General features: G+C 34.8%; 1 protein-coding gene across 4 annotated transcripts in view; it reads right to left on the reverse strand.

Annotated features, from left to right (window-relative positions):
- LOC143253755 (uncharacterized) overlaps positions 1-12,906 on the reverse strand; it is a 70,623-nt gene extending 57,717 nt beyond the window's left edge. For all 4 annotated transcript variants that reach the window (XM_076508074.1, XM_076508073.1, XM_076508075.1 and 1 more), the window contains exons 1-3: positions 12,775-12,906; positions 12,435-12,647; positions 7,696-7,828 (exon numbers count right to left, since the gene is read on the reverse strand). The gene's annotated coding sequence lies outside the window, so the exon portion shown is untranslated. The remainder of the gene's footprint in view (positions 1-7,695; positions 7,829-12,434; positions 12,648-12,774) is intronic.
- Between the last annotated feature and the right edge of the window lie 562 nt (positions 12,907-13,468).

The raw sequence follows: 13,468 nt of genomic DNA on the forward strand, positions 1-13,468 counted from the left end.
GAATACACTGATTACATGCATAATCTACTTTAAAAATAAAGAAAAACTTGACTCCACTGCAATGTGGAAGTTGCTGTAGCTGCACAACAGTAATTATATTGTACACTTAGAACCTAAATTGTACTAATTTAGTTTCTACTGAGCACTAATGATATATGGATGTGACATAACATACTGGCTTCACAACTTGAACTCTTAATCAGATGGATCAAGACTGGGATGTTTTGGTTTAGGTCTAACCAACTATATAATAGGTATCAGCTATTAGCTAGGGTTTAATCTCCAATGTACTGGTATCTTATCCAAGGAAAGTGAGTTACAATTATCATCTGCTGTGCCAATTAAGCCAGAGATCTGTACTGAATCTTACATGTCATCTTACACAGGAGTGATATGACCTGACCTTTACTACATTATGTGTTCATTAGAATTACTGATCAAACCTTGGTAACTGTTCAACATTTTAAAAGTCACAAATTTCTAGGATTAAAGCACAGAGCTGAATTAACACCAGTTTTATTTATGTACAGGGTGGCCCGTAAGTCCCTACCCATCCATATGTTATTATGTTATATTCAATTACACATATATTATAAATTTGTTTCTTTTTTTCAGATAAATATGGCCGATGTAAGCCCATGTTGAGGAAAATGTCTCACAGAACATGGCGTCGCACAATATTATGCAGCGAGAATGAGGGACAGCACACAGATACACTGGATACATAAGATAAATGGATGGGTAGGGACTTACGGGCCACCCTGTATAATACCACAATTCTTATCATCATCAGAAAAAAAAAAGAAAACAGATAACATGAAAATTGCATCAAGTAATTAAATCAAATCCAATTATTCATCATTAATGCACTTGGTATTACAGAGCTTACTAAGAAAAAATAAAATCAATTTCTACTTTTGTTTTTAGAAATATTAACATACTGCACTGTTAAATATTCAAAAACATACGAGTTATTTTCACTAAGTTACCATTTTTATATAAAGTTGTCTAATTATTCTGCTGAAGAGAAAAAAAGGCTGAAGGTTAAACAGTATTGGTAATGAACATAAAAAAAGAATTACATGGAAAGGAAGTACATGTTCAGGTTACCATGAAACCCAACTAATTTTGATTCAATAAGTGTGTGATTTATTAGGTAATGCATGAATAAAACTAATGAAATAGAAGTACATTCAATCCAAGGAGAGCTATCAGGACGAATACATTCCCTCACATAAAGTTATATTTCTTCGTGAATCTTTTTATTTAATCCACGTAATGTATTCACTTTCATTGGACAAAACCAAAGGAATACAGATGGATCACACATTCCTGATTGAGAATTCCACTAAAAAAAGATGAAACTCTTCAGGAATTTAATTCAATCCCTGCAACAGAAATGTCAAAGCAACCTCAAAACACACCTACTGTTCATCAAGAGAAATGTCAAAGCAACCTCAAAACACGCTTACTGTTCATCAACAGAAAAATGTCAAAGCAACCTAGAAACATGCTTACTGTTCATCAACAGAAATGTCAAAGCAATCTCAAAACACGCTTACTGTTCATCAACAGAAAAATGTCAAAGCAACCTCAAAACATGCTTACTGTTCATCAACAGAAATGTCAAAGCAACCTTAAAACACGCTCACTGTTCATCAACAGAAATGTCCAAGCAACTTCAAAACATGCTTACTGTTCATCAACAGAAACGTCGAAGCAACTTTAAAACATGCTTACTGTTCATCAACAGAAACGTCGAAGCAACCTCAAAACACGCTTACTGTTCATCAACAGAAACGCGTCGAGCAACTTCAAAACACGCTTACTGTTCATCAACAGAAACGTCGGCAACTTCAAAACACGCTTACTGTTCATCAACAGAAACGTCCGAGCAACCTCAAAACACGCTTACTGTTCATCAACAGAAACGTCGAAGCAACCTCAAAACACGCTTACTGTTCATCAACAGAAACGTCGAAGCAACCTCAAAACACGCTTACTGTTCATCAACAGAAACGTCGAAGCAACCTCAAAACACGCTTACTGTTCATCAACAGAAACGTCGAGCAACCTCAAAACACGCTTACTGTTCATCAACAGAAACGTCGAGACAACCTCAAAACACGCTTTACTGTTCATCAACAGAAAAGTCGGCAACCTCAAAACACGCTTACTGTTCATCAACAGAAAAGCCGAAGCAACCTCAAAACACGCTTACTGTTCATCAACAGAAAAATGTCAAAGCAACCTCGAAACATGCTTACTGTTCATCAACAGAAATGTCAAAGCAACCTCAAAACACGCTTACTGTTCATCAACAGAAACGTCAAAGCAACCTAAAAACACGCTTACTGTTCATGAACAGAAAGTCAAAGCAACCTAAAAACACGCTTACTGTTCATCAACAGAAATGTCCAAGCAACTTCAAAACACGCTTACTGTTCATCAACAGAAACGTCCAAGCAACTTCAAAACACGCTTACTGTTCATCAACAGAAACGTCGGCAACTTCAAAACACGCTTACTGTTCATCAACAGAAACGTCGGAAGCAACTTCAAAACACGCTGTTCATCAACAGAAACGTCGAGCAACCTCAAAACACACGCTTACTGTTCATCAACAGAAACGTCGAGCAACCTCAAAACAAACACTGTTCATCAACAGAAACGTCGAAGCAACCTCAAAACACGCTTACTGTTCATCAACAGAAACGTCAAGCAACCTCAAAACACTGCTTACTGTTCATCAACAGAAACGTCAAAGCAACCTAAAAACACGCTTACTGTTCATCAACAGAAACGTCGAAGCAACTTCAAAACACCCTTACTGTTCATCAACAGAAACGTCGAAGCAACTTCAAAACACGCTTACTGTTCATCAACAGAAACGTCGAGCAAACCTCAAAACACGCTTACTGTTCATCAACAGAAACGATGAAGCAACCTCAAGCAACTTCAAAACATGCTTACTGTTCATCAACAGAAACGTCAACCTAAAACACGCTTACTGTTGATCAACAGAAATGTCAAAGCAACCTCGAAACATGCTTACTGTTCATCAACAGAAATGTCAACCTCAAAACACGCTTACTGTTCATCAACAGAAAAATGTCAAAGCAACCTCGAAACATGCTTACTGTTCATCAACAGAAATGTCAAAGCAACCTCAAAACACGCTTACTGTTCATCAACAGAAAAGTCGAAGCAACCTCGAAACACGCTTACTGTTCATCAACAGAAACGTCAAAGCAACCTAAAACACGCTTACTGTTCATCAACAGAAACGTCGAAGCAACTTCAAAACACGCTTACTGTTCATCAACAGAAACGTCAAAGCAACCTCAAAACACGCTTACTGTTCATCAACAGAAACGTCGAAGCAACCTCAAAACACGCTTACTGTTCATCAACAGAAACGTCGAAGCAACCTCAAAACACGCTTACTGTTCATCAACAGAAACGTCGAAGCAACCTCAAAACACGCTTACTGTTCATCAACAGAAACATCGAAGCAACCTCAAAACACGCTTACTGTTCATCAACAGAAACGTCGAAGCAACCTCAAAACACGCTTACTGTTCATCAACAGAAACGTCGAAGCAACCTCAAAACACTGCTTACTGTTCATCAACAGAAATGTCAAAGCAACCTCAAAACACGCTTACTGTTCATCAACAGAAATGTCAAAGCAACCTCAAAACACGCTTACTGTTCATCAACAGAAAAATGTCAAAGCAACCTCGAAACATGCTTACTGTTCATCAACAGAAATGTCAAAGCAACCTCAAAACACGCTTACTGTTCATCAACAGAAATGTCAAAGCAACCTCAAAACACGCTTACTGTTCATCAACAGAAATGTCCAAGCAACCTCAAACATGCTTACTGTTCATCAACAGAAACGTCGAAGCAACTTCAAAACATGCTTACTGTTCATCAACAGAAACGTCGAAGCAACCTCAAAACACGCTTACTGTTCATCAACAGAAATGTCGAAGCAACCTCGAAACACGCTTACTGTTCATCAACAGAAAAGTCGAAGCAACCTCGAAACACGCTTACTGTTCATCAACAGAAAAATGCAAAGCAACCTCAAAACACGCTTACTGTTCATCAACAGAAATGTCAAAGCAACCTCAAAACACGCTTACTGTTCATCAACAGAAACGTCAAAGCAACCTAAAAACACGCTTACTGTTCATCAACAGAAACGTCAAAGCAACCTAAAAACACGCTTACTGTTCATCAACAGAAACGTCAAAGCAACCTAAAAACACGCTTACTGTTCATCAACAGAAACGTCAAAGCAACCTAAAAACACGCTTACTGTTCATCAACAGAAACGTCAAAGCAACCTCAAAACACGCTTACTGTTCATCAACAGAAACGTCGAAGCAACTTCAAAACACGCTTACTGTTCATCAACAGAAATGTCGAAGCAACCTCAAAACACGCTTACTGTTCATCAACAGAAAAGCCGAAGCAACCTCAAAACACGCTTACTGTTCATCAACAGAAAAATGTCAAAGCAACCTCGAAACATGCTTACTGTTCATCAACAGAAATGTCAAAGCAACCTCAAAACACGCTTACTGTTCATCAACAGAAACGTCAAAGCAACCTAAAAACATGCTTACTGTTGATCAACAGAAATGTCAAAGCAACCTAAAAACACGCTTACTGTTCATCAACAGAAATGTCCAAGCAACTTCAAAACACGCTTACTGTTCATCAACAGAAACGTCAAAGCAACTTCAAAACACGCTTACTGTTCATCAACAGAAACGTCAAAGCAACCTCAAAACACGCTTACTGTTCATCAACAGAAACGTCAAAGCAACCTAAAAACATGCTTACTGTTCATCAACAGAAATGTCAAAGCAACCTAAAAACACGCTTACTGTTCATCAACAGAAATGTCCAAGCAACTTCAAAACACGCTTACTGTTCATCAACAGAAACGTCGAAGCAACTTCAAAACACGCTTACTGTTCATCAACAGAAACGTCGAAGCAACTTCAAAACACGCTTACTGTTCATCAACAGAAACGTCAAAGCAACTTCAAAACACGCTTACTGTTCATCAACAGAAACGTCAAAGCAACCTCAAAACACGCTTACTGTTCATCAACAGAAACGTCGAAGCAACTTCAAAACATGCTTACTGTTCATCAACAGAAACGTCGAATCAACCTCAAAATACGCTTACTGTTCATCAACAGAAAAATGTCAAAGCAACCTCGAAACATGCTTACTGTTCATCAACAGAAATGTCAAAGCAATCTCAAAACACGCTTACTGTTCATCAACAGAAAAGTCGAAGCAACCTCGAAACACGCTTACTGTTCATCAACAGAAACGTCAAAGCAACCTAAAAACACGCTTACTGTTGATCAACAGAAATGTCAAAGCAACCTAAAACACGCTTACTGTTCATCAACAGAAATGTCCAAGCAACTTCAAAACACGCTTACTGTTCATCAACAGAAACGTCGAAGCAACTTCAAAACACGCTTACTGTTCATCAACAGAAACGTCAAAGCAACCTCAAAACACGCTTACTGTTCATCAACAGAAACGTCGAAGCAACCTCAAAACACGCTTACTGTTCATCAACAGAAAAGTCCGAGCAACCTCAAAACACGCTTACTGTTCATCAACAGAAAATGTCAAAGCAACCTCGAAATCAACAGAAATGCTTACTGTTCATCAACAGAAATGTCAAAGCAACCTCAAAACACGCTTACTGTTCATCAACAGAAACGTCAAAGCAACCTAAAAACATGCTTACTGTTGATCAACAGAAATGTCAAAGCAACCTAAAAACACGCTTACTGTTCATCAACAGAAACGCGTTCATCAACAGAAAGCAACCTCAAACACGCTTACTGTTCATCAACAGAAATGTCGAAGCAACCTCGAAACACGCTTACTGTTCATCAACAGAAAAGTCGAAGCAACCTCGAAACACGCTTACTGTTCATCAACAGAAAAATGCAAAGCAACCTCGAAACAAGCTTACTGTTCATCAACAGAAATGTCAAAGCAACCTCAAAACATGCTTACTGTTCATCAACAGAAACGTCAAAGCAACCTAAAAACACGCTTACTGTTCATCAACAGAAACGTCAAAGCAACCTAAAACACGCTTACTGTTCATCAACAGAAACGTCAAAGCAACCTAAAAACACGCTTACTGTTCATCAACAGAAACGTCAAAGCAACCTAAAAACACGCTTACTGTTCATCAACAGAAATGTCGAAGCAACCTCAAAACACGCTTACTGTTCATCAACAGAAAAGCCGAAGCAACCTCAAAACACACTTACTGTTCATCAACAGAAAAATGTCAAAGCAACCTCGAAACATGCTTACTGTTCATCAACAGAAATGTCAAAGCAACCTCAAAACACGCTTACTGTTCATCAACAGAAATGTCAAAGCAACCTAAAAACACGCTTACTGTTCATCAACAGAAATGTCCAAGCAACTTCAAAACATGCTTACTGTTCATCAACAGAAACGTCAAAGCAACTTCAAAACACGCTCACTGTTCATCAACAGAAATGTCAAAGCAACCTAAAAACACGCCTTACTGTTCATCAACAGAAACGTCCAAGCAACTTCAAAACATGCTTACTGTTCATCAACAGAAACGTCGAAGCAACTTCAAAACATGCTTACTGTTCATCAAAAGAAACGTCGAAGCAACCTCAAAACACGCTTACTGTTCATCAACAGAAACGTCGAAGCAACCTCAAAACACGCTTACTGTTCATCAACAGAAACGTCGAAGCAACTTCAAAACACGCTTACTGTTCATCAACAGAAACGTCGAAGCAACTTCAAAACACGCTTACTGTTCATCAACAGAAACGTCGAAGCAACTTCAAAACACGCTTACTGTTCATCAACAGAAACGTCAAAGCAACTTCAAAACACGCTTACTGTTCATCAACAGAAACGTCAAAGCAACCTCAAAACACGCTTACTGTTCATCAACAGAAACGTCGAAGCAACCTCAAAACACGCTTACTGTTCATGTAATATCTATATTAGTGTTATATGCATCACTTCACAATCTTTCACATTCTCTTTCACTTCTGAGAAAGAATAGCACTTGAGTTTCTGAGTCTTTTTATAATTTACTCATGGTCATTCTTTTATACTGTCTGTCTCTGTAACTTGTCATAGTTTACCAAGCACTAACAAATATGACTGGAATGCACTTTGCTGGATATTGACATTAGTTGTTATTAGACAGTGCTATTACTGAGTGGAAAATTTAGTAACATTTGATTAATGTTTTATCATCATGATGCAACAATATTGAGATTACCTTTAACTATCATCAAATCCCAGTATTTAGTATCCCTAATTACTGAAGTTTCAATAATGCAGTGCTAATACAAGCACTTAATTTGTCATTTATGCAAATTAACTTTTGCTATCACCACAACATTGAAATACTGCTTATTCTGATGTATGTAGTTTACTCTTCTATGGGTATGATTGAAATATACGTGTACTTGACATACCTGAAACACTGAATCAGTAAAGTCTTTTCATAATTTTATTTACTACAAAGTATTGAGTATGATGTTAAATTATGCTTTCTTTGATCTTTAAAAGTACATTAAAAACTATCTTGTAACATTACATAGCAGCCATCTTATCACAATATTTACTTACCTTTATTTTGGGATGATATATCATTATGTGAGAAACTGGATCTATCTCTGAACTCAACTAAAAGTTCATACACATGCTCCAAGTAGACTTAATTCCATTGTTCAAGACTTCATTTTATCAGGAAGCAGAATCCCTGTGTTGAGAATAATAACCATTTCAAATTCATTTTAATGCAACAAAATGTTAATGTTCGATTACTTTTAATGTACTTAAACTCAGATGTATCTCAGAATGGCTGGTATGGGTATTATCGCTTTTATTGATAAGCAGAGAACAACATTTCAACCTTCCTAGATTATCTTCAGGTTAAGAAAGAGAGAGTTTGAATGTGACCGCTGATGGATACATTTTAGGGATGAGAGTATAAACAGGTGTTGGATTGTAGGGGGCGCTGCAGATGGATGTTAGGTTATTAATTAGTATAGGTATGAAAATATTCCTTTATATTAGTTCAATTTTAGTTTTAGTTGCTGTATAAGTAGGACCTCTCATCGTCATGAAATACTTAAACTCAAATTACCAACTTGTTTTTATACCATTCATTAGTGGTTTAGTCCCCTGCATCATAATGAGTGATTTCGTGACTATATAACACCCAGTGTACATAACTGGCTAAAGCAATTGGGTGTATTCACTTGTTTTCTAGTAAAATACATAAGGGTTCCTGGCAGCTAATAGTGAAATGAATTTTTTTTTTTTAATTAAGTGTGACTCGTATTTTACAGGCCCATAATTTTGTTGCACAAATAAATAGTTTAGAAAAATACATAAAGTTTATAACTGTAGAGTTAAGAATTCAAATCTTTACTATAACAGTTGAAAGAGTTCAGATATTACTGACAGGTAACATCCTTCTTTATTAAGAAATAGTGTAATTGGCTGTTTGCTATGACAACTATGAATTGCTGAATGTTAAATGGGCCTCTGATATGTGTGACTGAAGGGTTCAATAGTCTGAAAGACTACCACATATGAGAAAAATGGAATAAAATGATATATTCCATTCTGTGGCTAACTGATGTGACATCCTGAAGTGTTCGTGGATTATGCGTATTATTATTGCTGGGTACTTGTGACAATTTTTCTACTAAACAGAAAAGAAAGGCAATATACATTGGCATGTACCCAATTTTTATCTACCAAATGAAAAGAAAAACAAATGTTTCTAGAAGGAGAAAAAGAAACAGCTAATGTGAATATAAAGATAGAACCCTGGTATTTGTTACACTCAAAGCAATAATTTCACCCTGCAATAAAACATAATAGCAACATCTCTAGCAAAGGGATCATCTACCCACATGAGCACAATTTATTTCATAACAATTCAAGGTGACAAACTTTTGTGAAGATAAGTAACAACAAAATGGATACCAACTTAAAGGAAAGAGTTCAAAGGAAAGCTACTAGGCTGATTTTAGGGATAGATTAGAGATCTCGTAATATATTTTCTCTTAATTTGAGGGTTGTTCTAGTTTACTGTAGCTCACAAGGTTATTAGTGATCAGCAGGATAAAGTCCTGTAATTTCTTTGAAATGTAATATGAGTAAAATAAAATGACAAGACATAATTTTACAATTGGGAAAAGGACCAGCTAGGCTCTAGTTACAATAGTTTTATTTTTGAACAGGGTGCTTGACATGTGAAATGAGTTGCCACTGGTAGTAGTGAAGGCTAGCACTTTATAGGAATTTAAGAAATGAATTGAATAGATTTAAATTTGTACCTTTTCAAGATGTGGATTGCAAAGACAGTCTTGAAGGACCAAATGATCCTTTGATGTCTGCAGCTATTATATCACATTAGTTTATCACAGAGAGGCAGCTAACAATAACTAAAGAGCTTTTCAAAGTGAGGGTGCAAAGAACATCTAGGATTATAAGCAATAGGCCTAAATGCAATGGAAATCTCAGCAACCAAAAACTGTATGACAGCATTCACAAATAGAATAACATCTTATAAGTGTGGAATACAAATGACAGTATCTTAAAATTACATGGAGATGTTTGGTAGGCTTGTATTTTGATTATATCTTTGTAATTTAAAGTTTATTGATGTCATGAGATGGCCTCCAAAAAGTCAAAAGAGGAGGGTCGTGTATGTTAGTCAATGCTGAATTTAGTTGTACTTGCATATACTGTGGTAAAAATCTGTGTCTGTATAAACTGATTTAGGAGTTGTATGTATTATTTCAGTTCATTGAACATAATGATACATGGTGAAACATGGGGCTGATATAAACAGTTTTAATATTTTAAACAGTAACTCACTCTTTCAGTATCATAAATGGTTATGAAAACATTACAACCCTGAAAAAATGAATTAGAAACTTCAATTATCTAGCTTAAGTGCATCTTGGTTGAAATACGACATTGCACTTGTTTTTGTGATTAAGTTTTTAATGAAAGCTACAAATTTAAAGATCCTAGCATTGTGATTGCTCTCAAAATCCTGATTTTCTGAAGTGTAGTTAGCTCTGTCATTGAGAAACAGTTGATGTATGTAAGGTTCAGTGAGTTTTAAGGTGCAGCCATATCATGTAACATCCTAAAGTGTTTGTGGATTATGCATATTATTATTATTACTAACTGTCTTGATCTTCTTTCTGTGTTTAATGTTTTATTTGCAATAATAAAAATATAATAAGAACAAATAATATTACCCTCTGCCATAAAAGTAGTTGTGTGTTTGTGTTACATTTAATGGGATTTTGAAATAGAACAAGAAAGAACAAAATATGAACACTTTATGAAAAGAAAAGATTTTAAAAACATTTATCCTTTTTATTCCACATATAAACTACTTTAAAAGAAAACAGAAATACAAGGCAGTGCAAATGTTTGGAAAAGATAAAATGATATTTACTGATGTGAACTTGAGCTTATAGTCATTAGGAACACAACTGAGCAACTATGCTTATCACAAGTGCTCTTTCTTTTAAATTAATTGTCCAGTAACTTCCAATCAACAGTTTTACAAGCTCATTTGAAAGTTACAAGATGGTTATTAGTCAGTGTACTAGGTCTGGTATGGGATGAAATACATGATTTAATTTAACATACCCTAACTGCAAGAAAATTAATTATTTTGTGCAACTAAAATAAAGAGCAATATATTTTAAAATAACTAAAAGCCAAAGCTAATTGAAACACTGTGGCCTATGGGCTCAAGCTTCAAGCAAGTCCCATTTTATGACTCTTTCAAAATGAAACAGCTGAAAAAACAATTAAATAGTTAACAGTGCCAAAAATAATGCAAGTATCAACTACAAGTAGCAAATAAAAACCCAGCAGTCTGCAGTATAATGCATTTGAAGATAAACTTTTTGTAACAGTAATTACATGCTTTAGCTTCACAAGACTAGTTTACACAATAACCTTTAAAAGATTTGAAAATAGAACATATACTAACATATTACACATATTTATTATTATTATTATAAATCAGAGAAAAAATAAAACTAAAATATGGAAAAGTTAATTTCCCAAATTGTTCTGAACTAAACCACCATATTTTAAATAAATATTTCTTAAGCAAAGATGTGTTTAAATGACTTATATTTTGAACTTTAATAGAGAGGTAAGACTGACATAAAAATAAATCTTTTAGTAAGTACATATATGGCAATCTTATTCAAATGAATTGCTGGTATCTGTAAAAAATGTCAGGTGTTTACACTCAATAACCTAAACTACTTGATATTTTGGTAAATTTTAACTTCCTCGTTAATCCATTTGATTTTTTTCAGGAACATAGGTCTAGGTAAAATTGTACATAAAACATTGTTCAAAACATTCTTATCAATATTGCTGTAACCACTACAATTAGATTACATTATCTATATCATATCCATTACCTACATATTACAAAATGCGATTTTCAGTGAATATGTTTCCACAAACTAAGCTTTCTGAATTTAGTCATTAGTCCATTTATTCTGTTGCTGGAAGTTATTATATGGGTATAAACGTAACCCATTCAGTATCAAGGTTTAAGATTTTTACTAGCCAATTAATACGCAACTGTTAATTCGTGTCACCACCATTATACAAATGTTTGTTGTGTATTTGTTTAATATTTATTTCATATATTTTCTGAAGACTGCTTGGAAATTCTGTTTTATATACATGGTTAAATATCTGTAATTTGATTCTTTATGGATATTTTTGTTTCATGACAAATTTACCAACTTCTCTAAAGAACTTAGTCCAGAAAATACAATAAAGTAAGAATTTTGTTTACAAGTATAGCTTATTATTGACAATGAAGATTCCTCTTAAAAACAACTGCAAAGCCCTATTATTTGTGCACTTTATTTTATTTTTGTAATGGAAAAGTGTGAAATGGTCATGGACAATGTCTTATGAAAAGAGCGATTACATTCAGTTGTTGTATTTCTTTGTACATTTTCAAAGCTTCCTCTATCCACCTTAACACAGTATTGTGCTTTTTATTCCTTTTTAAACACTATTATTGGCTGTTAATTTCATTTCCCCAGTTAGCTTAGAAATATTTCAGTTTACCATAATACAGTCATGTATGTATGAAACAATTTAGGGAGTAAAAACATCTCTACATAAGGTTTTGTTTTCCTTTACATATACGTTATTTCTGACCTAAGACCTTTACTGATTTAAGGGGGAATCCTACATCAGTTGTTGTTTTTAATATATGAGTAACAGTATGTTTCGTGTTTTTTTTTTTTTTTTTGCAAGACCCCTAGATATCACACTATACTTACCAGGAAACTAAAAGAAATAAGCTTGCTTTAAATTTAATGTGTTTTGAATTGGAATTTTACGGTGTTTTCCAATCGCAAAAATATTCTACAAGTCCGTTCTTTCCTCTCAGAGCAGCCTCTATCTCTTGAAAATTATGTTTTCAGTTTTCGACGGTATGTCTACGGATCTAGCATCATGTCGACGGTAGAGAACCAATGCCCTCATCTAAATAGCTAAAAATAAAGAACTGTTGTTAGGCTTGCAAAAGGTATTATTAAAACTTAAGTAAAAATTAATTCCATCAAAACATTGTTCCTAAAACTATTGTTTAGTTCAAAAATTAATGTATTATGCACTTACCATCATCAATTCCTGAAATGTTTACTAAGCCTACTGGATACTTTTCTCCCACTTTGTTTTTTTTTTTTTTCATGTAAACGCTGGTGAAAGATATAGCCATGAAAATTGTGCATTACTACCACGAGAGCGCGTTATATCAATTATTGTTAAGGCTTTCCATTTCTCACAGAATGTTGTAGCTTTCTTCCTGTATAATGAGTAAATTCACGAATGCGCATCGTTAAAATCCGGAGTTCAATTACCCTTGGTTGTAAAACGCATATAGTTTATTGTGTGGCTTTATTCTAAAACAAACTTTTTTTTTGTATCCTTGCATGAACATGTTCACTCGATAAAATCCTGGAATAGTAAATATTTATAAAGAATATGAATGTATTATTTCATATAATTTAATTTAGTGCTAAATTCCTTAAAAATATGTGCATAATGATATAATTTTCTGCTGTTGCTAGTGGTATTACACATAGTATTTTAAGTTGTATCTACAGAAATATTAAAGTCTAAAAAAGTTATGGTTTGTTTTGAATTTCGCGCAAAGCTACTCGAGGGCTATCTGAGCTAGCCGTCCCTAATTTAGCAGTGTAAGAGTAAAGGGAAAACAGCTAGTTACCACCACCCACCGCCAACTCTTAGACTACTCTTCTACCAACGAATAGTGGGATTGACCGTCACATTATAACATCACCACGGATGA

Source organism: Tachypleus tridentatus, chromosome 6 (assembly GCF_004210375.1).
Source record: "Tachypleus tridentatus isolate NWPU-2018 chromosome 6, ASM421037v1, whole genome shotgun sequence".
In the NCBI taxonomy this organism is placed as follows: domain Eukaryota; kingdom Metazoa; phylum Arthropoda; class Merostomata; order Xiphosura; family Limulidae; genus Tachypleus; species Tachypleus tridentatus.